Here is a 27,665-nt window from a genome sequence, read left to right as displayed (position 1 = left end):
TTAACAGGACGTTGGAGCCAGTAGCCAAAGAAGAAGCAGCTTCAACTAGCAAGCAGAGAGAAGACTGTCAAGGCACTGCAAGCCTCATTCACTGGCTTAAAGGTTAGTGGAACCGGAAAAGATGAATGTATGTTGCAAAGTCCCATTGGTGCTGTACCAAGCAAGATGCAGAAGTTTGAGACTCAATCAGCAGTATCCGAAAGTTCAAATGTGAATCCTAATGATAGTATTTCCAAGGTTATGAGCACAGAAAGATCTTCAAAGGCATCTAGAGCAAGTACTACTTGGCGCGCTTCAAGCATATCAGCCATTCATGCTAAGGCGCAAGCAGGTTTGGCTACTGTCTGTGCACAACAACAGTGGTTGGAGAAAAGATATGCTTTAGAGGATAGGGAAGTTCAAATCAGGAATCAACAACTGAACAAATGAAGAATTAGCAACTGAAGTTACAAATGGCTAGTGAAAAACAAAATAGATTCTTGAATAGAGAAAAGACTAGAGCTTGAGGAACAACGTGCTATGAATATGGCAAAAGTGAAAGCATTAGCTCAGGTTTCTGCGAGATTTGTCAAAGTGATATACCCAAGGGGCTAGCACCTAGCATTCCCACAGAGCCACAAGAAAATAAATATACTTGAGCAAGGAGACAAGGGTGTCACTACTAGTGCTCAAATAACAATGACCAATCCAATGAAAAGAGCTAGTGACATTCAATCTCTTCAAAGCACATAATATAAGGATCTTCCCAAAAGGAGGGCATTTCAAAAAAAATTCAGCCATGAGAGTTGATCAGACTCAACCATTGATGTCTCTTCATGTTGCTGCAGAACCAGCTACAAGTCAAGGGTTTCCACCAATGCCACCACTTACAACCAAAGGTCCAACACCTTTGGCACCAGTTAAAGATCCATTTTCTCCATTAACCTCAAGAAAACCAGTCGCAAGCCATGGTGGACAAGACAATAGACTATCACTTATGGCAAAACAAAATGAAATCTCTGCTATGTTAGCGCAACAACAAGGTTCATATGGTTTACCAAAGAAGGAAATTCTAGTTTTTAAATGGCGATCCATTGCAATATCTAACATTCATGAACTCCTTTGAACATCACATTGAAAGTAATATGAAAAATGCTAAAGATAGTCTTTATTACTTTGAACAGTATACTGGATGACAGCCAAAGGAGTTAGTCTAAAGTTGCCAATATATGAATCCAGAATAAGGTTTTAAAAGGGCAAAAGAATTATTGCATCATTATGGCGATGAACATAAAATCGCAAGGGCTCACAGACAAGATTCTTTCTTCTTCAGCAATAAAGTCAGAGAACACAAAGACTTTAAAAGCATATTCACTCTTTTGGAGAGGATGTTGCAACTCATTTGGAAATAGTGTGTATTTGCAAGAACTGAATTTGCTTGCTAATTTGTCGATTATTATAGACAAATTGCCTTATAAGCTGAGGATTTATGGAGAACCAAAGCCACAGAGCTTAAGATTCTTCCCGGAAGGGACGCCACTTTTGAGGATGTTGTACAATTTTTGGAATGACATGTGTATGTTAACACTGTACCAGTATTTGGAAATATTAAGGATACTTCAATAGTTCTTAAAGATGTAAAGAAGTCCAAGTCACTGTCTCAACAGAAACCAAATGGAAGTACCTTTGTTACTGCTGTGTCAGATTCAAGCGCAGGAAAGAACAGGAAACAAAGGAAAAGGAAGATCAGACTGTTCAGGAAAGGTGTTTGTATTGCAAAGATAAGCATGCTTTCGAAAGATGTTCACGGTTGGAGAAAAAGTCACATGATGAGAAATAAACCTTTTTAAAAGAAAAACTTGTAATAAATGACTCATTTGTGATATATGCAGTTTAAAGCATCCCAAGTTACTGCATACTCAACGAAGTAAAGTTGAGAAGGAAGTCAAACAATCTGAATCCAAGACTAAAGACAGTCAAAAAGTATGTTTCAGCTTCAGTTCAGACTAACAGTCTTACTGGGGCTGGTAACAAAGCCCTCTTGATAATTCCTGTACAGGTTAAGGCTAAAAAGGGGAGCTTCAGTCTGAAGACCTACGCATTTCTTGATCCAGGAAGTACCTCGTCATTTTGTACTGTTGAATTAATGAATAAACTCAATTGTTATGAAAGTCTTAATGCAAAGCTATGCAAAATGTTTATCCATTCCATCAACTAATTAAAATTACATAAAGTAACAGCCACAGAGATTAAAGAGATCTAAATTTGGGATATCATAGTTCATGCTTTGGAAAATGATACTTTGAAATTAGGATATATTAGAATAAAGAAAGTGTCATCTATATTTCCTACAAAATATTCATTTCTTCTTTTTAAACCATAGCAGAATATTTTTTTGTCATTCACTGCTCCCCATGACATTTTCTGCAAGACAAGCTTTTATCTACAAGAAAAGTAATAATTCTTCCATCACACATTTATTAAATACACTTTGGTCAAATCCATTATTAAAGTAGCTACTTTTAAAAACATTTGAGTGAAGAAAAGGCAAAATATTTAGAAATAAAATGATACTATTTTTGAACTGCACAAGAATATAATCACAATGCTTGCCTTATCTTTATAAAGTGTGAAATAAAGATGAATTCAGAATTTTGAATAACTGGATAACAATAACACAAAGAAAATCAAAAACTGGTGTTGCTGAAAATCTGCAATAAAAGCAGAAAAGTTTTAAAGTCCTCAGTAGGTCAGGCAGCACCTGAAAGAAAATAATAACATAATACTCTAAAACTCCTAGTATCTGGAATTCAAGCAACCAGTAGCCTCAAACAACCAGCAAAAAAGAGGAAAATAAATTTATAAAAATTAAAATAAATAAGAAAAAAATAATAAGTTAAAAAATGCAAAATTAAAATTGCAAAGGTGAATGTTCTCTGAAGTTATACAAACATTTGGTGAAGATGGTACCCTGTAGCAAATATTCAGCCGGCAGAGTGCCTTGGTCATTCTTTGCTTGTAACAGCTAGTTGTGTATGATTAAAATGTCATCATACAGAATGCCACCTTTGGGTGACTCTCTTAAAGTGCCTCCTTATCCCCGTTTAGTAGATTGCCCCGGACAGAGGCTTTATCTGTAAACTTGGGGAAGGAGGTGGGTTAATTGTCTATCATCTTATTGTTCATCTTACAGGCGGCTCCATCAGAGGGAGCAACCTGCAGGTCCAGCGACTGTGATATGTTTTCAAAGAATGCAACTGAAAATAAAGTAAAATGCTTTAAGGTTTTAGATATATTTATACAAGTGAAGTTTTTTCAGTGCAAGTACAGTTTTGTCTTTTGAACTATTGATTCTTAAAGCAGGTACATTAGTCAGGTATTGTAAGAGTAAGTTTCAGGGAACCGGAAAATACACTTATCTAGCATCTACAAATCCCCATAGATGCCGGATACCAGGAGTTGGACTGTATACAAAAGTTCAGGGGTTGATGTGGCAGAAAGGCTGCACAATGGTGCAGTTTTTCATGCTGTTGCCACTTGGCTTCAGTAACCTTTGTTCAAGCAGGACACGTGGATAGGGAGTTGAAGACAAATTTCAGCATATTTTCCTTCATTGGTCTGGACATTGTCGCATGATGTCCCAAGCCCTGGACTCAATGCTGCAAGACATTGGTTAGATAGCATTTGGAGTATTGTGTGCAGTTACTGTTGCCATGGTGTAGGAAAGAGGTCACGAAATTAAATATTGTGTATGAAAGATTTTCAAAGATGTTACTGGGACTGAAGGGCTTGAGTTATAAAGAGAGCCTGGATATGCAAGACCTTTTTTTCACCCCAGAGCATAAAAGGCTGCAGGGTGATATTATAGAGATGCACAAAATCCATACAAAAAGTGAACAGTCAGTCTTAACCCCAAGTTAAGAAAGTCTAAAACCAGAGGGCATTAGTTTAAAGTGGGGGGGTGGGCAGGATTAACAAGGGACCTGAGCAGTATGATTTCTTCACACAGTGGGTGGTAGGCTATTTAGATGTTGCTAGAAAAAGTAACATTTAAAAGGCATTCAGGCTGGTGCATGGAGAGGAAAGAGTTAGAGGGGTATGGGGCAAATAGGACTAGTTCTGATGGACAACATGGGCTAAGCTGCCAATTTCCATGATGCACAAATCTATGGTTCTAATCCTCATATCAATGCACTGTTTGCAGTTTCTCCCTTTTGCCCTAGGGCCTCAAGCATCCATCAACAATCCCCAAGAATTGTCAGTTGGCAAATTAATTAGCTGCTGATATTACCTAGTGCAGTGTAGCTGAGTGGTGGGAAAACTATGGGAATCGGTCTTCTCCGGTATTACTGTTTTCTTCATACTGAGAAACTCTCCAAGTTAAGAACTGGGAATGCTCTGAGAGCCAACACAAACTCCTGAGTTATGGCAGTTATGTTAGTGAATTAGTCATCCAGATAATGATCCAATGACACATCTGAACCCAGTTAATTAAGTAAGTGTAGACTAATAATTTGGAAACACAAAAATGTGGAACTTTTGTGAAAAACTATCCAATTAATTTATTTTCATCAGTGATCGGCCTTTGAAATGTGGTTTACCCCTTTACTCTGAAAAGGCCAAACATCATTTAGATCTGCTTCCTACAAATATTTGCAAATTGATAGTTTTAATTTCCAAATTTAAACTATGGTTGTTATTAAGAATACAATAAACTACAGTGCTTGAAATAACAAATTGAATGCAGAATCCAAATTAAGAGAGATCAAGAGAAGGGTTGAAATATCAAGAAAGCCAAATTACCGAAGCAGAACATGAATAACTCATTCTGCAAAAGAAAAAAAGAAATAAGCTTATAATGAATATTTTTTTTTACAAAATGACAAGGAGAGAAAGATAAAAGATAATAACAATCTGAGTAAGGGAAGCTGAAGTCCATGGTGTGCAGCAAATGAAAAAGAGACTGAGCCACCGTCAGAGTGAGTCACTTGGCTAAGCACAGACTGACTATTTTCTAAGTATTGCCTCTTTGTCCTGGATGCAACTCCCTTAATAAATCCATTGTGCTTTCCCTCGCTGCTTGATCATGGGTCCACCATAGGCCGTTAATGTGACATTTGCTGTTTCCAATGCACCGTCTTTTAGATACCCTTTTATTATTTTCTCTGAGTGGAAGGATGTTGTTTTGTGATCTGGTATCCAGCTTCACCTTTCGGTTAAATATCATAGGTTTGATCTGGATTGTCCTCTGTATTTGGATCCTTGTGTGCAACTCGCTCCCTTCTATCATCTCACCCGTCATCTCATGAAGGTATATGGATTCTATGTCCAGTATATGGGTGTCAGAGTCCTCATCGTTGTTTCTTTTTATGTGGTGGATCTTCTCCGGTATTACTGTTTTCTTCATACCAGACTTGCACATCTTCACCCAGAGGTTTGCTTCACCACAGGCTCTACATTCAGAACTGTATGCGGGGTGTTTGTTTCAGTCATCAAAAGGCTGTTGTCTGCCGCACTTCCTGCAGGTCTTGGGAGTTTGCACATTTCTGACTGTGTTCTTTATACCATCAACCTTTCCTTCTCTCTGCTATGAGTGGGTCTGCAGAGATAGGGATTTTGTTTGCGTCCTCGTGGCTTCGAGGGCTCTGGCTTCGGCCAGCTTCAAGCTAGATACTTTTGCACTTCAGGATGGGCACTCCCCCATATTAATGGATCAACTAATCTTTCCTCTATATCCTTAAATCTGCATTTTGCAGCAACAATTTTTAGTCTAGTGAGGAAGTTATCAACAGTTTCATCAGTCTATTGCATTAAGTTTTGAAATTCATAGATCTCTCAAAATGACCTGTTTATCCTTTGTTTTCTCCACTACTGCAATGAGGCAAGACACAAATAAGAACAACACCTCATCTTCCTCTTGGTTACTCCACAGTCCAATGCTATGAACACTAAATTTTCCAATTTCAGACAGATGTATGCTTCTTGGCAACTATAATCTTGCCATCCTGTTTCTGTGGCTAACTATTGATTTGCATCATGCAGTGTAGCACCTCTATTTCTGTTCATTAAGTCTTTTGCAGGCAGTAGTCATTGACATATCCACATCTGCCTCCTGTCATGTGTTTCTGATCTGTCGGATGGGTGTTTGGGAATTTTTCTTCATTGTGATGAGAATTCTTCTGTTATCAGCAGTAGAGGTCTTCCTTGGCCTACCAGTCCACTCTTTCTTCTTAATGATGTTCCACACAGTTGATTTTGGTAATTTTAAGGTCTGGCCAATGTCTCTTACTGATTTATTCTTGTTTATCAGGCTCATATTGGCTTGTTTTGACTTTCATTGGCACAACTCTGGTCCTCACGTTGAAAAATGGCAACTGCAGCCTCTCAAAGTGATCAAAAAACTTAGAAGCAAGTCTTGGTCTCTTACACCTACACCAATACCTGAGTAATCACAAACACCTGTGAAGCCAAATGTCCCAAACATTTATGGTGCCCTGAAATGAGGAGACTATGCATAAAAAGTTTTGTTATTTCTACATGGTCAAACCAAAATGTCTAAAAAAAATGTTTGAATAAAATCTGGAACGTGTACCTTAATTACATGTGAATTGTTTGATTACAAATTTTAAAGTGTGGAGCATAGGAGCAAAAAAAAAAGGAAAAAAAAAATCTTTGTCCCAAACATAATCAAGGGCACCATATATCCTGCTGTAGCCTTAGACAATCCCTCCTCAATGTTAACAGCATCACCAACTTTCATGTCATTTCAAAGCCTCCTCATCAAACCTGACGAATAATAATCTAAGTTTGCCAGGAAAGGACAGTGCTTTCAGGGAAAATTATGAGAAGGCAGAGCTGAAAGCTCTTTATTTAAATACTCACAACATTCATAACAAGATGAGTGAATTATTACACAAATAGAAATAAAAGCTAGAATCAGCCAGCCACGACACAGACATGGTTGCAAAGTGACCAAGGGAGAGAATTAAATATTCCAAGGCACTCAATTTTTTGAAACAGGCAATATGTAAAAGTATGGGATCTCAGTTTTAAGGATTGGGATAAAAACAGAATAAAGATTTTAACTCAAGAAAAAAAAATGAAATAGTCATTTTGAGTGTGACCATAAATAGACAGTCACAGAATCCCAGAAAATATTGGTTGGATTGAATGAAAACATCAAACAGTATAGTAATGTTGGGCACAATGTAAATCAGAAAAATAGAGGCACACTGAACAAAAATAATAAAATAATCATATCTACACAGACTGGGAAAACCAAGTGAGCAGAAAAGTATGGAGAAATAATTCACCATGATCAGTAATATTGAGGCACCATTAGAACAGACTGTTTCAGTTCTATTACTGTGTATTAACAAAGGGTTCATTGGAATCTGGTCTTTAAGAGCTCAAAAGGGAACAGTGATCACAACATGACAGTTTTATATGAAAATTAAAAACGATTTTGTTCATTCTAAACCTAGGGTCTAAAATCTGTATTAAAAACTCAAAGGCTTGATGTGCAAGTTAGCTGTGGTAAATTAGGAAATTACATCAAAATAATGATAATTTAAAAAAGCAATGGAAAACATTTAAAACATTTTTACAAGTAATATAATGGAATCACAAAAGCATTGAATGGCTGCATCACAGGAGGCTACTTGATTTGAACATCAAGGCTATTCGCAACCAGAACACATTACTGTATTTTCATCTGTAGCTGTTGCCCTACAAATCAAACTTCATACATGACATCTACTAAAATGTAGTCGATAAAGAGCATCCTGATGAATGCATATCCAGGAATTCCAGGGCTTTATGTGAAGCCAGTGAGACGGCATCTGCCATGGACCTGTTTCAATGGGAAGCAAATTGCAACGGATCCATGTCACCGCTCAGACAGGAGCTGATAAGCTTCAATGCCAGCCTTTTAAAATGCTACATCACTGTTGATGTGAGCATCACTGGGAAATAGTCAATTAGGCAAGTTACCACACTTACCACACTTATCTTGATAGCCGTTTCAAACAGGTGGATACCATACCCTGCCAGTGAGATGTTGAAGATATCTGTGAATACATTGGCGAGTTGGTCAGCACAGGTTTTTAATATTGCACAGGTACTCTGTCTTGACCAGATGCTTTCCTCAGATTCACTCTCCTGAAGGCAGCCACATGTCATCCTCATATTCACTCTTAAAGGCCAATGGAACCTGTCTTCACCACAACTGCAGTCAATGCATTCAGATTCCAACCACAAGATTTGAAATTATTTTCTGATGCCACTCTTAATTCACTTTGTATGATATCTACATTATCTTCACCTAAACCATCTACAAAGGGAACAATTTCCAATTGTCCTATCTATGCAGACCTCTCATTTTATCTATCAAAAATTCTTTCAGCCATCTCCTTTCCAAAGAAAACAATTCTGACTTGTACCTATAAGCCCTCATTTCAGGTAAATCTTTCCCCAATGTCATTCCATCTTTCATGCAATGTGGAAATTAGGAACAGAACACAAAACTCGATTTGAAACCAGGCCATTGTGCAACATTGATTTTTACCCACAACGTCTCCAAATGATAAAGTATGTGTACACCTTGCTAATCATATTCTGAACATGACCAGTTATTTTCAGTTCCTTTAGCACCCATATCTCCAGGGCCTTCAGTTCCTGAATTCCTTTTGTACACACTTTCCTTATTCCACATTGTCTAACCTGTTTCTCCTACCAAAATGTATCATTACACATTCCTCCACATTAAACTTCACCTCATGCATCTGCCCATTCCAGCAGTCTAAAATTTCTATAGTTCATGATTTTGCTAAGCTCCGTGTCATTCACAAATTTAAAAGTTGCGATTTTAACATAGATCAAAAAAAGGTAATCATCCTTATACTTATCCCTAGGAAATGCTGCTACTCATCTTCCTCCAGTCTGAAAAACTATCATTCACCGCAATCCTTTGTTATTTGTCAACCTTGTTTTGTACTGTCAATAAGCCTTTTATGTCATTTGCTTCAACTTTGCTGATAAGCCTATTACTTGGAACTTTACCAAAAACCTCCTTGAAGTTCACCTTAACCACATAAACTGCACCCTGTTATCAATTTAATCAAAATTTCTTGCAAATTGGTTCAATACATTTCCCCCGTCGCAAATCCATTTTCCTCTGGTGACGTTTCATGTTGTGGATCATTTTGTTTTTAAAAGCTTTCCAACCACTTGGTTTAAACTGATTCAAAGTTGCTGGGCCCACCCTGCCTCCTTTTTATGGAGTACCATTTACTACTCTCCAGACCTGTAGCACCACCCCACATGCAAAGAGCATTGCTCCCCACACTACCTTCCATACTACCTTCAAAATCCTTGTTTGCATCCCATTTGGTCCCAATGACTACATTACTTCAACTTTTCTCATACCTCTGTGTTGTCATTTTTTAATGTATCCAGTATCAGAACTATCTGCTCTTTCACTATTAAATTGGAAACACCCTTTTTCCTGGTCTAGACACATACTTAGAACCAAATACTCATGTAGTATCTTATCAATGTCTTCGGCAACTATCAGCAAGCTGCCATTTTTTGCCTCAGTGGATTAATCTCATCTGACAACAGTACATTTTTGGATTTCTAAACATGTTGGCTTTCATACACAAATCACATGCAAGATTCAGAAGCATTTGATGTGTTGGCTTTGAGTGCAAGAGCAGTACTCAAATAATTTTGGCCCTGATGACACCATACCTGGCATCACATACCCGGATTTGGTCTCATGAATCAAGGAAGAACAGATTTACAGGCTGTTTGAAAACTTCACTCGATTGTAATTAAATTTGCATTTTAGAAGGAGAGATTAAATAGAGTGGGGCTATAATTTCCTCAGTTAGATACATACAGAAGCAGAAATTTATGAAAGGAGTTTGACACTGAAGATGTGGCAAAGTTGTTGCCCTAGCAAGACTGTCGAGAAGCAGAAGCTGAATTTTAAATATAAGGGTTTTAAATATCCTTTCTAAAAATAAACTTTATTTATATAATACAAGTACAAAATTATATGTAAAACCTCTATTACAATTCATTATTTGTAAAATACATAGTAATAGATTAATAATCTCCCCCTCTCCCCCACCCAGCCACCCAACTACAAAGAAAAAAAAACTCATCTACCCCTACCCCCCCCCCCATAGTAATGGAGCTTTTACAAATGTCAATTATTTACATACCATGGTGTGTGCTTTTTTTTTAAAGTAATTAGGGTACATTCAAATCCATATGTTTTAAATATGGATCCCACATTTTAGTAAAAAAATAATTATTATGTCTTTCAAGTTATTTTTTCTAAATAAATACATGTTTTCAGCTCATTATGCCATCTTTGAATATTTATTTCTACATCATCTTTCCATGTTACCTCAATACATTTTCTAGCCACTGCTAGAACCAAGCAAATGAATGCAATTTGAAACATATCGATGACAGAAGTGAGGAAAGGAAAAGGACAACAATTTAAAAAAAACTGTATTTTAAAGTGCTGGAAAAAAGCGGAAGAAGTTGGGTGTATCGGACAGAAGCCGCCTCAGGATCAAATTTCAATGGAGCCGAAAAAGCAGCGTACATCTCCGGCCAGGATGGGGGAGGTGTCGGCGTCCTCCATGCGCGGATCGGTGCAAGATGGCGACAGCGCAACCTCGCTGGCGTCAGTCCAGGACATCCACAGAGACGAGGTAATGTGCGCGGCTATTGGCGTTGAGGTCCAAGGGGGGGCCTTGGGACACAAGCATGAGCGTGTCAGAGTGTCTTCTGGTGTGCTGGCCCGCAGCGACGGCATTGTCATTGGAGGCCCGTTATCGCGCTGTCGGCACTATGAGCATGCGCGCGAATTCGCGCATGCGCGAGGTCCTCGACCGGATCTGGGCAGTGGGGTTGCCACTCTTCATTGAGCCAACAAGGTTGGCCCGGCTTGGAGAGGACTCCAGACCCGCAGTCAAGTTGCCAGGGAGGAGATCTTTGTGCTTGAAGAATATCTCAAATTTCTGGATGAAGATCAGAAACTATTCATAGTTGCTGCTAATGTGATTGAAGGTAGGCCCAGGACATCAAAGGCACCTTCATTTTATAAATCAGATTCCTCACCAGTTTTAATGAGTCCATCACCGGGTCCTGACATAGTGACCATGTTTGAAGAATTGACAAAACAAAATGATAATATGATGGAGTATATGTCAAACAGTTTTCATGGTATTGATGAACAGTTTGCTGATATTAAAGTGAAAATAACTGATATGACAGGAGAAATTGCCTCTATGAAAATGGATGTCAATAAGTGCTCGACAGCTGTTGATGTTGTACAAGAGAGAATTAAGTATGTTGAAGACAGAGTTGACCAAATTGAAGAGTCGTTTACTGGATGGGAAGTTCAAAAGAGAGATTTTTTGCAGAAAATTCATTCATTGGAGAACCAGAGTCGTCGTAATAATATTAAAATAGTGGGACTCCCAGAGGGTATTGAAGAAGCGAATCCTACAAAATTTTTCAAGGATTGGATTCCGGATATGTTGGGGGATAAATATTTTCCAGAAGGTTTGGAATTGGATAGAGCGCACCATAGGTTAAGAAAGAAACCTTTCCCGAGTCAACCTCCAAGAGCAGTATTGATTAGATGTCTCAGATATCAAGATCGAGAAATTATTTTGTGTTTGGCAATCCGACAGGCTTGTATAACTCAAAGCCCGATGATGGTTCAAGGTAATAGGGTTTTTTTCTATGCAGATTTAAGCCAAAAGGTTATTCAGAGATGCAAGGAGTTTAACCCAGCTAAGGCAGTTTTGTTGAAGAAGGGGTACAAATTTGCCTTTCAATATCCGGCAATATTGAAGGTATTCTATGGGTAATACCAATCTCAATTTCTTCAAAAGGCACAGGATGCATAACCTTTTGCTAATTCTTTGCCAGATTACAAGCTGACAAGATTTGTCTACAAAACCTTTGGTGAGCATAAATAAGACTAGGAATGGAAAGGAGAAAAAAAGGCTGGAAACTGGTCAACTGATGGATTTGGAGGAGGATCCTCAAGTTTCAACTGAATCATGAATGGACTACATGTATTTTCTCTTTGTGAAGTCTGGTCGGGGGGAGGTGGATGACCCAGTTATTTCTGAAGTCGTCAGCCACTGGTGGTATTAACCACACCCAGTTAATAGAGGGGCGCACAGCTCTCGCAGTTTTTTTTGGGGGGGGTTTATTTTTGCTTTTTTTTAGTTTATTTGGGGTTTTTTTAAAACATAAAGGAGGTTTTTTGTAATTTTTTTTAGGAGCCTTTATTTCAATATTGTACTTTTGGTATGACATGCTCGGATTATAGTTCTATTAGTATGTCAAGTTTAAACTTTGCAACTTTTAATGTTAAAAGGTTTGAATAACCCAATAAAAAGAAAGTGTGTTTTGGCCTATATTAAGAAAATGAAGGTAGACATAGCTTTTTTTTTAACAAGAAGCCCATTTGACTGAGAAAGAACATTTAAAATTAAAAAGGGATTGGGTTAGATAGGTTATTGAATCTTCCTTTAATTCTAAAGCCCAGCAAGTTGCAATTTTAGTTCTTAAGAAATTGCCTTTTATATTGGAATCAGTCTCAAGAGAAGACGGGCAGGGTATTGACAGTTAATTGTAAAATTTTCTCTGAGGTTTGGACATTGTTAAATGTTTATGTTCTGAATGTGGATGATGAATAATTTATTACTGAGGTTTTTTTTGAGTTTGAATCAAGTGAATGAAAATATTTTAGTAGGAGATTTTAATTGTTGTTTGGACAAATCAAAATCTTTGAAAAAAAACTAAGATGGTGGAACGTTTAGCAGTTGTTATGAAAGATTTGAATTTGGGAGAAATTTGGAGGAAATTAAACCCGACAGAGAAGGATTTTTCATTTTACTTAGCAAGACACGAGTCCTTCTCCAGAATTGACTTTTTTTTAAATATCAGCTCAATTACAGGGGAGAATAACTAATGCGGAATATAAAAGTCGAATGTTGTTTGATCATTCACTTTTGTCAATGTCTTGTATTAGTTCTGATATAGTTCAATATAGCATTGTTAAAGCAGCCCGAGTCTGTCACTTTTATTTGGGACCAAATTAAGTTGTCTATACAATTGAACGAGAATTCAGTGCAGAGTAAGTTTACATTATGGGATGCATTGAAAGCGTACTTAAGTGGAAAAATTATTAGTTATACTACTAAATGCAAGAAAAAATATTTGGCAGAAAGTCATAAACTTGAGGAGGAGATTAAGGTTTTAGAAAAGGACTTGCAGAGATACCTGATGGAAGATAAGAAGATACGACTATCTAATCTGAAATTGCATTATAATACTTAACAGACATATCAGTACGAGAAGTTGATTCAAAGATCAAAACAACAGTATTAAGAGTTAGGAGAAAGGGCTCATAAGGTATTAGCTTGGCAATTGAAGACAGAACAAGTGTCTAGGATGATAAATGTGGCAAGGAAAGGTTCAAGGGTCACATAAACCTCATAAGATCAATGACGAATTTCGTTCATTTTATCAAAATTTATATACTTTAGGGATTGAACAAGATACTGATCAAGTAGAATCATTTTTGGCCGATTTAGACTTCCATTTTTGAGTGATTTCGATGCTCAGGAGTTGGATTATCTACTTACTGATTTGGAAATTAAAGAGGTATTACAAACTATGCATAATTGAAAATCACCCGGGGAGGATGGATTCACTTTGGAGTTTTATAAAGAATTTTATGATTACTTCCGGTATTTCGACAAGTACTAAAACAAGCTTCAGAGTCTTTTTCTAGAGCCTTGATTATCGTTATTCCAAAAAAAAAATTGTAATCCTATAAAAGTAGCATCATATAGACCGATTTCTTTGTTAATTGTGGATTATAAAATTGTGGCTAAAGTGCTTGTAAATAGACTTGCAAAATATCTGCCATAATTGATTCATGTAGATCAGGCAGGTTTTATTTAACATCTTTATTCAGCTGATAATATTGCCATAAATTAATGCATCTAAAAATCAACATAATCAACCTTTAATATCAGCCCTCAATGCTGAAAAGGCATTTGATCGGGTTGACTGGCATTTTTTGTTTAAAGTCTTGGAATGTTTTAAGTTTGGTCCACTCTTTATTGGTTGGATAAGGGCCTTTTACAACAATTCATCAGCTCGAGTGGTGACAAACAGACAAATTTCATCTTCATTTAATTTATCTAGGTCAACTAGACAAGGCTGTCCGTTATCTCCAGCTTTATTTACATTAATTATTGAACCATTGGCTCAGTTTATTAGAACATTAACATTAAAGGTATTAGAGTGGGAGGGGAAGAATATAAAATTAATTTATTTGCAGATGATGTGTTAATATACTTAACAAATCCCAAAGAATCTCTGATATATCTTCAGAGATGTTTGGAACAATATGGAGAAATGTCTGATTATAAAGTTAATTGGGACAAGAGTGAATTATTACCAATCTCAAGTAAAGATTATTCAAATTGTAAACAGATTTAATTGGTCTGATAGAATAAAGTATTTGGAGGTGATAGTAAATGTGGAGTATCAGTATTCATATCATCTGAATTATATACCTTTATTGAAGAAAATTAAGGCAGATTTGAGTAGGTGAAAGGATCTTCCCTTGACTTGGGTAGATGGGACAGGTGAACTGTATTAAAATGAATATATTTCCCCGTATACAATATCTTTTTCAATCTATTCCTTGTTCTTTATGAATGCTTCAGTTTGGTTGTTTTTAATGTAAAAGTAAGTTATCTCGAGTGTCTTTGCAAAAGTTGATTTGGAAATATGCTTTTGGAGGACTGCAGTTACCAAGCTTTCAGAATTATTATGAAACAGCACAATTGAAATTTATTAATTGAATGTCAGACTCTGAGCAATTTCCAGCATGGGCTAAAATTGAATTGTCACAGATAGAGAGTAATGTTAAATACTTTATTTAAATGGAAACCTTACTTTTTTAAATACTTGTAATGTACCTATACTTAAACATTTATTGGAGATCTGGTAGAAGAGAGATCAAATAATGGGATCCAAAGGTAAAATTACTGCTCAGACTCCTATATATCGGAATAGGATTATTCCATTTGCTATGGATAGTCAATATTTTAAAAACTGGGTATCAAAGGGTATTAGAATGGTGGGAGATTGTTTTGAGAAGGGTGTCTTTCTTTTACTCAACTTCAAGATAAATTTGGGATATCAGCAATCTCACTATTTGCTTTCTATCAAGTGCGAGCTTTGATAAAGGAAATTTAGGGCAGGAATTTAAGCTTCCGAGTTTGACTAGGTTTGAGAAGTTGACTGCAGAAAGTTTAAAAAAAATGGATTTATATCAGAAATGTATGCATTATTGCAAGAGAAGATGGATAAGCCTGGTATTTTTAAAATAAAGGGTAAATGGTAGAAGGAGCTACAGCTCTTTATTTCGGAGGAAGATTGGATAAAGATGTGTGATGAAGGTGTAACCAGGTTGATTAATGTAAGATGTAGTTAACTATAACTTTTTGCATCAGCTATATTTGACACCATAGAAATTAAAACTATATGGAATCATATTTATGCTTTTGGTGTGGAATACAGAAAGGGACGTTTTTAAACTCGGTTTGTTCTTGTGAAAAAGGTGAAAAGTTTTTGGATGAAGATTTGGGAATTTTTGGAATGTTTGTACAACATTCAATTACTGTTTGATCCAATACTTTTTTTTTTAAAAATGGGATACATGACAAACTTAAAAGTGGGTCTAAAATTGGATAAGACCCATCCTTCTTTGAGGAGAGGTAACACCTCCTTGGGTGCAAATGGGATTGTATGCATTGGGGGAAGAGGATGACAAAGGATTTTATATACAAATTAATAACAAAAAAGGAGGAAAACCCCATATTGGAACATCTGATTCAAATCTGGCACGAGATCGATGAATGTATTGGAGAAAAAGTGGACATATCACAAAAGGCTCATAATGAATTGATGTCCATGAACATAGACAATAAAATCTTGGAGATTTGGTATCAGCAAGGAATCCGATATATTGAGGACTGCTATGAGAGGAGATAGCTATGTCCTTTGAACAGCTAAAGGACAAATATAATTTGTCTTCTGGGACCTTTCACTTAAGATAATTTCTAAGAGATAGGTGACCCCACCTACATCTAGTGAGGTTGAAGGATTGCTTCAATGGGGAAAACGCACTCAAATTTATTTCAAGAATGTACTCGGTACTCCAAGGTGAAAGACCCAAACAGGGGGCTATACAAATCAAGAGAGAGATGAGAGTCAGACCTGGGCTATCACAATTGATGAGAGATGTTGGTTGGATTGGTGCAGAGACAGTGTGACAACAGTTAATAATTCTAGATACAGACTGGTTCAATACAACTTTCTGCACCACCTCTACTTCACAGCGCAAAATATTCACAAGGCAAAACCAGAGGTGCCAAAGATGTGCTTCAGGTGTGGAATGGAGCAGGGATCATTCATTTAGGCAACCTGGTCCTGTACAAAAGTAGCCCCATTTTGGTAGGATTTGGCAGACATACTAACCAAAATAACAAAGGTAACCTTTCCATTGGATCCAACATTGTATCTGCTGGGGACCCTTATGAACACAAGCTACAAATTCACCAAATTCAATTCATATTTATTGCTTTGTCCATAGCAAAAAAATGGATAGTGATGACTTGGAAGTCTGACTCCCCCCTTCATATCAGTAAGTGGATTACTGAGATGCATAGCTGTATTCCCATGGAAAAAAAATTACCTAAAATCTTAGAAACACAGCAACTTTGTTAAAATATGGCAACCATATCTGATAGACACAGGAGCACAGCTGTAGCCACACCCCAATAAAAACAGAGATCTACCAATAGATGGATTATTAAAAGTAATTATATAAGGGGGTGGCTCCACCGCCTCTATAGACACTTATTGGAAGCACCAACACCACATTCAGTCTCTTTATTTTCTCCCTTTCTCTTCGTTTTCTGTCTTTCCATTTTGGGGAGGGGCAATGGGAGGGGGAGAAACACCACATGCATGTAGATTGCTGGGAAATATTGATTAACAGTCAGTGATGTTATCTCTTTGTTTATTGGTGGAAAATAAAATATTTTAAGAAGTCAGGGTTGACTATTTGGAAAGCAGAGAAGCTCCAGAATTCACTGCCCAAAGGATTTGTGGAACCTTATAGTATATTCATGATAAGCAGCAATAGATTTTTGTTAAGAGCTTTACAGCACAGAAAGAAGTCCTTCCACCCAACGTGTTCATTCCCACAAAGTTCTCTCGTGAAGCCAGTCTCATCTGCCTGCACTTGGCTCAGATCTAAACTTTTCCTTTCCACATAACTGTCCATATATCTCTCAAACATTGCCTTGTATACATCTGTTCCATTTCCTTTGTCAGCTCATTCCACAAACCTCAATGTGAAAAAGGTTCCCCTCAAGTTCCTTTAAAATATTTCCCCTCATGCCTTCTAATTTTAGGCTCCTTTACCCCATGATCTTGAGCATCTCAGTAATCTGTCTCATATGCTCCATGGAGAAAAATCACAAACTATCCAGCTGTTTCTTATAATTCCAGCCATCATTTCCCAGCCAACATCCTTGTGAATCCTTTCTTAAATTTTTTTCAGCTTAATGACATCATTCCCATAATCGGGAAGCCAGAAATGCACACAATACTTCAAGTAGAGTCACACCAACAGTTGCAAAATGGTATCCCAACACCTGCACTCAATACCCTTATCAAGGTCAAACACTTTCTATCTAATTGTGTCACTTATACCCTTATCAAGGTCAAACACTTTCTATCTAATTGTGTCACTTATACCCTTATCAAGGTCAAACACTTTCTATCTAATTGTGTCACTTATACCCTTATCAAGGTCAAACACTTTCTATCTAATTGTGTCACCTATACCCTTATCAAGGTCAAACACTTTCTATCTAATTGTGTCACCTATACCCTTATCAAGGTCAAACACTTTCTATCTAATTGTGTCACCTATACCCTTATCAAGGTCAAACACTTTCTATCTAATTGTGTCACCTATACCCTTATCAATGTCAAACACTTTCTATCTAATTGTGTCACCTATACCCTTATCAATGTCAAACACTTTCTATCTAATTGTGTCACCTATACCCTTATCAATGTCAAACACTTTCTATCTAATTGTGTCACCTATACCCTTATCAATGTCAAACACTTTCTATCTAATTGTGTCACCTATACCCTTATCAATGTCAAACACTTTCTATCTAATTGTGTCACCTATACCCTTATCAATGTCAAACACTTTCTATCTAATTGTGTCACCTATACCCTTATCAATGTCAAACACTTTCTATCGAATTGTGTCACCTCTTTTAGGCAACTTTCAAACACTCTGGTCTGCAGGGCTCTCCAGGATCCTAATGTTACAAGCAAGTCCTGCATTGGCTTGACTTAACAAAATGCATTACCCCACAGTTATCAGAGATAGCAATTTTTAAAAAATATATATATCAAGGGAATTGAGAACTTTGGCATTGGTACAAAAATAGGTGTTAGAGGATAAAGGTCTATCCAAGACCTTATTCAATGACAGAGTAGACATTAGGGGCAATGACTCACTCTTGATTCTATTTCTTGTGTTCTTACAAGGGCAGAGACTCTTACAACAATGAACCTTGCATGTATCAATAGTCCCACCAACAATTGCAATAATGACATGAGTCAGCGGCTGCTCTGGTGTGACAACACTGAACCTTCCAACAAGGAAACCTGACAAGTGGCCCTGGTCCTATTTGAACTGCCACACCTGACCCAGTGCGAACACCGACACTGGCTCCCTCGGCATTGCCCCTCCCACCTTCTTACCGCGCTGCAGCTCAGCTCTTCCCGCCACGTCTCACATGAGCCGACGTGTTCCGGATCTGCTCGTTCCAGGCAGCGGACAGAGCGCGCATCCCACAGCTTCAGAACCTGCTGTCGGACTTGCCCACGCATGCTCAAACATCATTTGGGCGCAATGGCAATAAGCCGCGCTGAGAGTCCAATACGCATGCGTATTCCCCACCTCCGCGCTGAGATTGACGGGGAGGTGTATATTTCTGGGGCAGTTGTTGAGCTAATTTTTAAAAAAATCAGCAAATTTTCATTGGCTCCACTAAGAAGCGAAAACCCCTTAACTTAAAGCACTAAAGTGGCTGATAGCTCGTCTTCTGGTGATGGAAGATGAATTGCTCCTCTTCCATTTCCATGGGTTCTCAGGTAACTGATGAGGATCCTATGCCACCTGGCCCCCTGCTCCAGGTCGGGGAGGAAGCACCGCTGCAAGGCGATGGGTTGAGATGTTGGCTGATTTGGGGGCCAATTGTTTGCTGGCCCTGTTCACCCACAAAGAGTACTCTCCTTTTCGTTGCCACCCTGAATACTCGCTTTTCAGGAATTTTCACGAATGGAATGAAAATGCTGATCCTGCAATTACGAAAAAGGAACAGAAAATGAGGGAAGCACCCGTGGGAAAGTCAACAGTCAATATTTCAAGTCGAAGACCTTTCATCAAAACTGGGGAAGAGAGAAGCCAGTTAGTTTTAAATTGAGGGGGGGGGGGGGGGAGTTTGACACAGGGAATATCTTTAATGGGATGAGAGCAGGATTGAATGATGTTAATGAAGATATCTGAAGGATGAATGTAGAAACATCATTTATAAAGGCAGTGAAATGCAAACCCATACTCGAGGAAATGACAGGCAGTCTCAATGGAGAGAGAAAATCAGAGTTCATCCTGCAACTGGATTACCCACAGCAGAACTGCTCAGTTTAGATACTGGGAGAACACAAGTTACCCAAAAGGGTTGAAGGAGATATTAATCCAGAAGGCTGCAATTTGCCCAGAAAGAAGACGGGGTTGTGTTTCTTTTGCGTGATTTGGCCTGTCAGAACCACGCAGAAGGCTACAGCTAATTTCAGGATCGACGAGGCAGAGTTTTAAAGTTACAGACCTCTGGAAGCCCAAAAATTCCCTTTGTTGACGAAACACAGGTGATCTGCAGCTCATTTACCCATTTGGTTTCCCCAGTGCAATGGGGACCATGCCATAAGCATCCAATGCACTCTATTAGATTGGGGGGGGGGGGTGGAAATGTCATTCACTTGGAAGAACTGCTTGACAGGAGGAAAATGACAGCTGTATTGCTTGTTTGCGTTTAAAGAGCTATTGATGTTTGTTATCATTTTCACCTGAAAGGATGTAGTCTTGCAAATGTTTCTCCACCATTTTGGCATGATGAAGAATGTAAAAGAGGTGGTGTGGTGGGGTGGGGGGGGGGAATTGCTACTCAAGGCAAGAAAATATCCTGAAGAATTTTTGAAATGGGTGAAGCTCAGAACCAAAAACTGAATGTCCACTATGCTGATGTGTACTACAAATTTCCAGTCAGTGGGAGATAGAAGAGCAGATATTCATAAAATGTAAAAATAATAGGGTCATCCTGGTGGGAGATTTTCACTTCCCCATTATTAATTAGGATCACCATCATGTAAAAGGCTTAGAAGGGGAAAGAATTTTTAAAGTGCTTACTCCAAAAGAACTCTGAGTCAGAGAAGAGACGGTATGGATTTGATCATTGGCAATATAGTGGGGTAAATGATGGGAGCATATTTTGGAAATAAATGTCCATAACTCCCTTCGTCATAACATTGTGATGGAATAAAATTAGAGTGGGCCAGAATTATGCTCTTTAACTGGGGGGGGGAAAGCAATTTGAATCAAAGACGGTATGTGGCAAAACTAGACTACAAAAGAATCTTTCAGTCAAGTCTGCACACTACCAATGGGAGTAATTTAAATACAAAGTACTGAGAGTTCAGGGCCAACATACAGGTGAAAGATAAGGCCAACAAGTCCAAGGAATCATGAGTGTGACGGGATATCATGGGTTTGATATAACAAGAGAGTGCTTGGCATGCGTGGAAAAAAAAGATAATCAACGCCCCACAAGAGTACAGGAGGTATAGGCAAACACTTACAAAGTAATCAGGAAGGCAAGGAGATTTTTGAAGCAGCTTTAGTAAACATGATTGTGCAAAATCACAAAGATTTTTATAAGTATATTGGCAATAATGAAAAGAGAAAGACCCATGAGAGGCCAAAGTAGCAGCCTGTACATGGATGATGATGATGAGGTTTTAAATAAATAATTCTCATTACCATTCACTACAGAGAAGTACATTAAGGTTAGAGAATTCAGGGAGGGTGATAATGGAATTTTTGAACAATTTACCATTAAAATATTATGTCTGCAGGAATAAAGATGATAAGCCCTAATGAGATGTATGGCAAACTGCTATGGGGAGGGGAAGTCTCTGACAGAAATGTTAAAATCATCTTTGACCACAAAAGAAGTGACAGAAGCCTGGAGGACAACAATAAAGAAGGGAAGCAAGAATAAGCCAGGTAATTGCATGCTGAAAATTCTAACATCAAAGGTGCTGAAATTATTAGCAAAATACCTGAGGGACAATCTTCAATAGAGTGGTATAGTTTGATCATGAATAATCACCATGGCTTTGTTATGGGGAGGTTCTGTCTGGCTAATTTGATTGAAATTTTCAATCAGAGTAGTGTGGTTGATGTAGTTGACAAGAATTTCAGTACGACTATTGGCCCGGTCCCAAATAAGAGGATTGGCCCAAAAAGTACAAACCCAAGTGGATCAAAAATTAGCTTGTTGATAGAAGACATAGACTCTTTTTTCCAAAAAGATGATGCTTGTGTTTGCAATGGAAAGCTTGTGACCAGTGGTGCATTGCAGGGTTCAGTGTTGAGATTCACACTGTTACGTAATTGGGATGTGAATGTAGCAGGTAGGATATGTCTGTAGATGACACAAAAGTGATGGTAAATGGAATTAGGATAGCATAATAATTTGATGGGTTGAATGGCCTCCTTCTATGTCCCAAGCACAGATATCCTGTGGAATCAGAGTATGGGAAAACTGCATGTAAATGTCAAAGAATACGGAGATGAGTTCAAAGAGAGCACAGAAAACAGGGCTACTGAAGTGTTTAAAGGGATCTCAGGAAACAGATTGTCAGTGAATTCGAAAGGAAGATGTGAAGAAGGATCCCGCCAAGTTTGAAGGAAATAGGGGGCACACGAGACTGCAAATTGCTGGAATCTGGCGTACCAGGTGCTTGTAAATGTAAAAGGAGAGGAGCAAATGGAATCGAGTAAGATTAAAAGAGAGCTTGAGAAGGACTATCTGAGTTGAAAGGAACTGCAACACATTGGGCATTACAGTTCCTTGGGGTATGAATTTCTTCCCATATGTGGTACACCAAGAGTTATGCATACTTGTACAGCCATTTCAGTTCATCCCCTCGAATGAATCTGCCCTGCCATTTGAAAAGGATGTAACCGAGTGTTGTAATGAAAGTGTCTCGAGCAGTTTCTGTAAAGTATGAATCTAATTATCTGCAGGATGTTGCTTGACTCCTCCCATCTTGGATATCAGTCTCCAAATGTTTTCAAGGAGGACTTTGCCAGGTCTTCTGGGCTGAGAATGACTGCCATGCCTGAATTTGGTTCCTGGTCAATGTCAGATGGCACGTCCAGTTGAATCCACATGCCACCTGACCTTGTATATCTCAACACCACCAAGCAACAACAAAGTGGGATTGCAGAAAGAACAAACCATTGATGGTTTGATCCATTCATCTGCAGGAATTTCAATGATAATAAGGAGCAGAGGGATATGGGAATTAAGATGGAGTCTGGTGACGAAGCAGATATATAGCTGCTGCTCAGGACATCACACATTTCTGTAAGGTTCTATTTGTCACTTCCACGGAACCAGTACAGTACACCCTGCCCAGTCCCACAATATTTAACACTCCCACTGTTACATTTTCCACTCATCAACAACAATATAAAATGTGAGTTACCATGTGGCAAAACAAAATGAATGTATACTCAAAGGATGCAATGTTCTTGAAAAAGCTGACTAACAAGAGAAGCATCAAAGTACACAGGGATCATGTGGAGAGATGTTAGGATAGATGGAGTAGTGAAGAATTGAAAATGGAGAGAACCATTGCTACTCAACCTTATAAAAAATACTGCTAGTGTGGATTTGATCAGTTCAGACTTATCATTTATACAAGTACAATCCAGTCCTCATGCAACTGTAAACACACATACAGACATAACACACATATGTCTGCCTCTGATACTTCCATATCTTTTCCACTTGGTAGTGGCTGCAATAAGCTTTATGTAGGATAGTAGGGATTCTCATTGATTTTGAGAGCCCTCTTTAGACAATGATCCCACTAAATCACATCAAGTGGCCTCTTTGCTGCTCTTATTCTCCTGTGGATTGACCTCTGATCTGATGCTCTATGGCAACCCATACCAGACTCTGATGCAGCTGGCCAGGATGTTCTCCATAGAGCTCCTGTAGAATGTAGACTGGATGGTGACCAGTACCCTTGCCCACTTCAGTCTTCTGAAGATATGCAGTCACTGTTGCACCTTCCTAACAAGTGAGATGTTTTGTGTCCAGGATAGGTCACTTCTTAAGTTAACTTCTAGGAACCTGATGCTCTCTACTCTTCACTACTGAGCTATTAACGAGTAGTAGAATGTGGTCACACCTGGTCTTCCTGAAGTCCATGATCATCTCCTTGTGTCTGCATGGGTTTTTCCATGGGGGATCTGGTTTGCTCCCACTTTTCAAAACATACTGGGGCTTGAGGGGCAGCACGGTTGGCGCAACGTGGTTACAGTGCCAGCGATGGGGCCAGGGTTCAAATCCTAAGCTGTCTGTAAGGAATTTGTACATTCTCCCCATGTCTGCCTGAGTTTTCCCCAGGGGCACTGGTTACCTCCCACCATTTGAAATTACCACTAGTTGTAGGTCATATGGGTGTAATTGCGCAACACAGACTTGTGGGCTGAAATAGCCTGTAACCATTCTGTATGTCTAAATTTATAATTAAATTTTTTAATTTCATTTCTTTTGTTCACGTTGAGACTCAGGTTATTACTCTTGCACCATTTCACAAGATTTCTCACCTCTTCTCTGTCGTGTGACTGTTGCTGATGAGGCAACCTACTGTTGTATCATCTGCAAACTTTAAAAAAAATTTTTACACTATGAACCATACTGACCAAAATGCACACAAACATTTCACTCTTGAATACACACAGTGTCATTTTCTCCCCTTTTCCCTCCTCCCTTCCCTCCCTCCTTCACCCCCTTCCCCACCCACTCAACGTTCAACATATATGATACATTAAACCCATTAAACAATGTCATCATACAATGAAAATCAACAAGAAATTTGTGTCATCTACTTTTAAATACTGGGTCAGTTCATTTCGTCTCCTTCTCCTTGTGTCATTTTAGGTGGTGGAGGTCTGCGGTAGGACATCTCTGTTGTGTTCCATGTACGGTTCCCAAATTTGTTTGAATACTGTAAGGTTATTTCTTAAATTATATGTTATTTTTTCCAATGGAATACATATATTCATTTCTATGTACCATTGCTGTATTCTCAGGCTATCTTCTAATTTCCAGGTTGACATAATACATTTTTTTGCTACAGCTAAGGCTATCATAATAAATCTTTTTTGTGCTCCATCCAAATCGAGTCCAAGTTCTTTACTTCTTATATTACTTAGAAGAAAGATCTCTGGATTTTTTGGTATGTTGCTTTTTGTGATTTTATTTAATACCTGATTTAGATCTTCCCAAAACTTTTCCACTTTCTCACATGCCCAAATTGCATGTACTGTTGTTCCCATTTCCTTATTACAGCGAAAACATCTATCTGATACTGTTAGGTCCCATTTATTTAACTTTTGGGGCATGGTGTATAGCCTGTGTAACCAATTATATTGTATCATGCGTAACCTTGTGTTTATTGTATTTCTCATAGTTCCAGAGCATAGCTTTTCCCATGTTTCATTCTTTATCTTTATGTTTAGATCTTGTTCCCATTTTTGTTTGGGTTTACAGATTGTTTCCTCATTCTCTTTCTCTTGCAGTTTGATATACATGTTTGTTATAAACCTTTTAATTATCATTGTGTCTGTAATCACATATTCAAAATTGCTTCTTTCTGGTAACCTCAACCTGCTTCCCAATTTGTCCTTCAAGTAGGTTTTCAGTTGGTGGTATGCAAACATTGTACCGTGAGTTATACCATATTTGAACTTCATTTGTTCAAATGATAATAAATTATTTCCCAAAAAACAATTTTCTATTATTTTGATCCCTTTTCTCTCCCATTCTTTAAAGGAAAGGTTATCTATTGTGAAGGGGATTAGTTGATTTTGCGTCAATATTAATTTTGGTAGTTGGTAATTTGTTTTTTTCCTTTCTATGTGAATCTTCTTCCAAATGTTGAGCAGATGGTGCAGTACTGCTGAATTCCCATGTTGCACCAGCTTTTCATCCCACTTGTATAGTATATGTTCTGGTACCTTCTCCCCTATTTTATCTAGCTCTAATCTGGTCCAATCTGATTTTATCCTTGTTTGATAAAAATCTGATAGGTATCTTAATTGTGCTGCTCTATAATAATCCTTAGTTTGGTAGCTGTAAGCCCCCTTGTTTGTACCATTCTGTTAATTTATCTAGCACTATCCTCGGTTACCCCCCTTTCCATAAGAATTTCGTTATTATTTTCTTTAGCTCCTTGAAGAATTTTTCTGTTAGGTGAATTGGTAACGATTGGAAGAGGTATTCATTTTAATGCAATTTACCATTCCTATCAGTGTTAGTGGTAAATCTTTCCAATGTTCTAAGTCGTCTTGTAATTTCTTCATTAATGGCTGATAATTTAATTTGTATAGATGGCTTAGATCACACATGTCAAACTCAGGCCCGGGTGCCAAATTTGGCCCGTGATATAATTATATTTGGCCCGCAAGATCATATCAAATATGTATTAGAGCTGGCCCGCTGGCCACCGCACCAGTATAGCGCATGCACAGCTAATACTACAAATCCCAGAATGCTTTGCAAATGCATTGGCGCCGGCCCGTCAGCCCGCTAATCGCCCCACCTCCTCTGTTTACTTACATTAGCATCTGTGACGTGTCGCCTAACTCACATGTAATAAACCCCTTACGAAAAATGGCCAAACGAAAGACAGAAAACAGGACCTTTCAAGACAGGTGGGAGGCAGACTATATGTTCATCATTTTAAAAGACAAACCTGTTTGTCATTGAAGCAAGTTGTTATTTTTTTTTACTTATTGGCTTGTGAAAAAAAAACATTTAAAAGGAGCTTAAAGGGTATAGAGAAATATTATTTATTGAATATTTTATTTTTCATTTGTTAATGCTTCTTCTGGAAAGAGTTTAACCAAAACTATTATTAAACATTTATTTTAATAAGAAAAAGTTTAACATTACATATGTTGAAAGAAGAGAAAACATGCAGATGTTGTTGAAAATTTTCAATAAATATTTAGTTTGGCCCATGACTTAGTCCAAGTTTTTAATTTTGGCCCTCTGTGAATTTGAGTTTGGCACCCCTGGCCTAGATTATTATCTAGTTGAATACCTAGGTATCGGATTGCTTGTGTTTGCCATTTAAATGGTGATTCTTTCTTAAACTTTGTGAAATCTGCATTATTCATTGGCATCGCTTCACTTTTATTTGTGTTGATCTTGTACCCCAATACTTCTCCACATTCCTTCAATTTCTTATGTAATTCTTTTATTGATATTTCTGGTTCTGTTAAATATACTATGATGTCATCTGCAAATAGACTGACTTTATATTTCTTCTCTTTTATTTTTATCCCTCTTATTTTATTTTCTGTCCTTATCAGTTCTGCCAGTGGTTCTATAGTTAACGCGAACAGTGAGGGAGATAGTGGACATCCCTGCCTAGTTGACCTGCTTAATTTAAATTGGTTTGATATATATCCATTTACTGTCACCTTCGCCAATGGTCCCTTATATAATGCTTTAGTCCAATTAATATATTTCTCTGGTAGGTTGAACCTCTGTAGTACCTTGAATAAATAATTCCATTCTACTCTGTCAAAGGTTTTCTCTGCATCTAAGGTAACCGCCACTGTTGGCATCTTGTTTCCTTGTACTGCATGGATTAAGTTAATGAACTTACAGATATTGTCTGTTGTTCGTCTTTTCTTAATAAATCCAGTTTGATCTAGTTTTACTATTTTTGGTACACAGTCGGCCAATCTGTTTGCTAATAGTTTTGCTATTATATAATCTGTGTTGAGTAGAGATATTGGTCTATACGATGCTGGTGTTAGTGGATCTTTCCCCGTCTTTGGTATTACTGTAATTATTGATGTTTTGCATGAATCTGGCATGTTTTGTGTTTCTTCAATCTGGTTCATTACTTCCAGGAGAGGAGGAATTAATAAGTCTTTAACTGTTTTATAGAATTCTATTGGGAGTCTGTCCTCTCCTGGCGTTTTATTGTTCGGTAGTTTTTTTTAATATATCCTGTATTTCCTCTATTTCAAATGATTTTATTAATTTATTTTGCTCCTCTTCTTGCAATTTCAGTAATTCAATTTTAGCTAGAAACTCATCTATTTTGTCTTCTTTCCCTTCGTTCTCAGTTCGATATTATCGCTCGTAGAA

The 27,665-nt window shown here is 37.8% G+C and overlaps 1 long non-coding RNA gene across 1 annotated transcript in view; it reads left to right on the top strand.

Moving 5' to 3' along the window:
* The first annotated feature begins 19,691 nt into the window (after positions 1-19,691).
* The window catches only part of LOC138752652 (uncharacterized), a 102,017-nt gene continuing 94,043 nt past the window's right edge, over positions 19,692-27,665 (top strand). The window contains exons 1-2 of the long non-coding RNA XR_011350807.1: positions 19,692-20,067; positions 21,331-21,481. This is a non-coding gene — a long non-coding RNA (uncharacterized lncRNA). The remainder of the gene's footprint in view (positions 20,068-21,330; positions 21,482-27,665) is intronic.

Source organism: Narcine bancroftii, chromosome 2 (assembly GCF_036971445.1).
Source record: "Narcine bancroftii isolate sNarBan1 chromosome 2, sNarBan1.hap1, whole genome shotgun sequence".
Classification (NCBI taxonomy): Eukaryota; Metazoa; Chordata; class Chondrichthyes; order Torpediniformes; family Narcinidae; genus Narcine; species Narcine bancroftii.
This window is presented reverse-complemented; position numbering and strand designations above follow the sequence as displayed.